Source organism: Silene latifolia, unplaced genomic scaffold, assembly GCF_048544455.1.
Source record: "Silene latifolia isolate original U9 population unplaced genomic scaffold, ASM4854445v1 scaffold_20.1, whole genome shotgun sequence".
Lineage (NCBI taxonomy): Eukaryota > Viridiplantae > Streptophyta > Magnoliopsida > Caryophyllales > Caryophyllaceae > Silene > Silene latifolia.
In genome coordinates, this window is record NW_027413163.1 from 7,275,045 (window position 1) to 7,278,638 (window position 3,594).

Genomic DNA, 3,594 nt, shown 5'->3' on the forward strand with positions numbered 1-3,594 from the left:
AGCCCCCGAATTAGCCTTGTTCCCATGCTTTTTATTGCATATTTGGGTCATTTCTTATCTTTAGTTCTTTGTTTTGCATATTCTTTGAGTTTTTGATCCCTTGGTAGGAAAGGAGTAAGAATCTTGTATTTTCATGGCAAAACGAGACTAAATTTATCGAATTCAATGACCAAGCATCAAGGAGAGACAAGATTAGAAGGCCTTTGTACATATTATAGTAGAAGAGCAATGTTGAGAAAGGATCCTTGAGTCCCCAAGGAAATCCCCAAGGAATTTATGAAGAAAAGGGAAGAAAAGAAGAAGATATGTTGCTGAGTGACAATCCGAGCGGATTGTCACCAATCCGTCCGTCCCGCAGCTGCACAATCCGAGCGACTTTGCTCTAATCCGCTCGGATTCCACCTCCACAATCCGCCTGGATTCCCTTGAATCCGCTCGGATTCCAAGGCCAGATTCCGCCCGTCCCGACCTTATTCCGCCCGGATTCCAACACAGCACGATTTCCTCTTCTCCAAGCTACAAAGAAAGAAGCCCTTCTCTCGAAAAATACCGGGTCCTCCTTGCTCAATCTAAAAAGTGTAATTACTAGTTTAGCCCTTAGTTAACCCTAATGCATCCTCCCTAATTTCCACTATAAATACCCCATTAGTCTAATTAGAAGAGGATGTTCTTCTTATCAATAATTAGAGTAGTTAATATCAATCAAATCTCTCTTTAGTTTTGTAATCAACAATTAATCAAGTTCTAATACAAGTTTTATTTCCTTAATCTCTCTTTTGTTCATCCTTTATTTTGGGTAATTGAAGATTATTTGGGTTATTATTGGGAGATTGACAACCTCTCAATCAAGCATTCAAGTACTTCTTTTATCTTTGCTTTATTATTGGAATCATTAGTAGGTATAATCTCTTAATCCCTTTTTAATTATTGTTAATTACTTTCATTTATTCATCATGTTTCATATTGTTGGTATGATTGACAACCTTGCTAGCATGATCAACATGATAATGAGTGAGTAGTCTCTTAGCTAGGGTTAAATGGGTGATTAGGGGAAACCAACATGGGGAATGATTCATGCTTAAATTAATATGCTTTCATGTTTTATTTGCTTGCTTGTTTTGATCTCAACTCATGCACATGTTATATTTGATGAAATGCTAAGCCTATGAATCCTTGCATTTACTATCATCTTCTATCTTTTCAATGAGACTTGTAAGACATAACCCAACTCGACTCTCATTAGACCATGCATGTTGTTGAGTAGGGAAGATTAAGTCGACTTGTAGGTGTTGTACAATCTAATCGATTCGGCTCCGGGACCCAAACTTTCCTAGGATTGTAAGATATAACCCAACTCAATCCATCACAACAATAATTGCTTGCTTATAATTTGAGAACATGTTTGTATGATCATATCCCATGATTCCCCTATGATCCCATGACACCCTAGTGCTTTTAATCAATTGTTTACACCCCTTTAATTCATCTTGTTTGCTTATTTTCATTGCTATTTTAGTTTAGTGACCTTCTACATCAACCCAATTTGTGACACCCCTTAGACATCACTAGTTGCAATAGAAATCTCATTTCAATACCCGTCCCTTGGGATCCGACCTTTACTTGCCTCTTTACTAATTGTAGAGTTGTTTGTGAAGTTATAAATTGTGTTTTGATTCGACCGTGACCCAATGACCACATCTTTAATTGTGAACACGAAACGGACTCGCATCAAAAATGGCGCCGTTGCCGGGGACGGTGTTTACTTGATTTAGATTTCTTTTTATTGTTATTAGTTGTGTCTTTCTTCGCCTTGGGGAAGTAAAACTCCTCAAGGTTTGTTCTAATTGTTTTCGAGTTGTTTGATATTTTGCATGTCTAGAAGGTTACAAGGTGATTTGTTACCTTTTGACCGTGAAATCGAAAGAACCTTGACGAACAATAGGAGACTTGTTAGGAGGAATTTAAGAGGTATTAGTGAAGTTGTTCAACCCACTAGTGAGTTTGTCAATCCTTTCGCAATAGAAGGAGAAGAGAACCCATTACACAATACCCCACAAAATCCACCTACAATGCCTAAATTCTCGTCACACTTCGTACCCACCGAGGAGAATCTACCAAATGGTACTCCTACACCGCAACATCTAACCGGAAATTTTATTGCCAAGTCCGCCTTCATCCAATTAGTTGAGAGGAGCCAATTTGGGGGGATGCCTAGTGAAGACTCTCATTCTCATATGGAAACCTTTTGTGACTATTGTGATGCAATCTCTCAAACGGGCGTGACTCAAGACCAAATTAGATGGGTCTTATTTCCTTTTTCTTTAATCGGCACCGCGAAGCAATGGTTGAAGGGCCTTTATAAGGCCACCCTCGGAATAGATTCTTGGAAGAAGTTGGCTCTAGATTTCTACAAAAAATTCTACCCACCGGAAAAGACTAACATGCTAAGAGCTCAAATTACGGGTTTTAAGCAAAGGGATGAAGAGTCTTTGTATGAAGCTTGGGAGCGGTTCAAGGGAATTTGTCGCTCATGTCCTCACCATGGACTTAGCGAATGGTTTTTGGTACAACAATTTTGGAATGGTTTATATGAAGATTCTAGGAACATTCTCAATATGGGATCAAATGGAATGTTCACCGAAGTTGATGAAAATCAAACATGGAACAAGATTAAGGAAATGGCGGTCCATAACTCACAATATAGTAGACCTCGCAAGGCTACTAGAGGAGGAAAGCATGAAGTGGAATCCGTTACTCAATTGGGTGCTCAACTTAGTGCTCACATTGACACAATCAACTTGAAGTTTGAACAAGCTATGGCTAGACTTGAAGAAAACTCAAAATCATCAAAGCATCATGTTAATGCCATGACGGCATCCTCATCAATCCCAAGTGGGATATGTGAGAATTGTGGAACTTTGGGACATGACCAAGGCGAATGTAGGGGAACAAATGAACAAGTGAATGCTTTCCATGTATACAAGAGTGGTACCCCTTATTCCAACTTTTACAATGAAAACACCAAATTCCATCCAAATCTCTCATACAAAAGCCAAAATGTTCAAAACCCTCAAACAACATACACTCCACCACCCATGAGAAACCAAAATCAAAGACCCTTTTACAATCAAAACCAAGGTTACCAAAATCAAAATCCATACAATCACCAAAATGACCAAGGTTTTGATGTCCAAAAAGTGGTCCTCCAAATGCAAAAGAATCAACAAGAGTTTTTCACTCAAATGCAAAAAGATAGCCAAGCAAAGGAAACCACCATCAACAACATTCTAGCTCACACCAAGATGTTGGAAACACAATTGACTCAACTAGCATCTTCAAGCTCACAAAGACAAAAGGGGCAATTACCACCTCAAAGTAATCCCTCTAGACATGAAACGGTTAGTGCCATTCACTTGAGAAGTGGTACAAGGTATGAAGCACCGAAGAAGCAAGTTGAGGATGAAGTTGTGGAAGCTAGTGAAAAGGAAGAAATTGTGCAAAGCTCCAAAGATGGAGAATCATCAAAAGAAGAAAGTTCAAAGAAAAATGAAGACAAGGTCAAGGAGAAGGAGCCCATTGTGATTAGACTTCCTT

The 3,594-nt window shown here is 38.9% G+C and overlaps 1 non-coding gene across 1 annotated transcript; it reads right to left on the bottom strand.

Annotated features, from left to right (window-relative positions):
• Positions 1-2,441: 2,441 nt before the first annotated feature.
• LOC141638578 (small nucleolar RNA R71) lies at positions 2,442-2,548 on the bottom strand. The gene has a single exon (XR_012542125.1). It is a non-coding gene; the product is annotated as a small nucleolar RNA R71 (small nucleolar RNA).
• Positions 2,549-3,594: the final 1,046 nt, after the last annotated feature.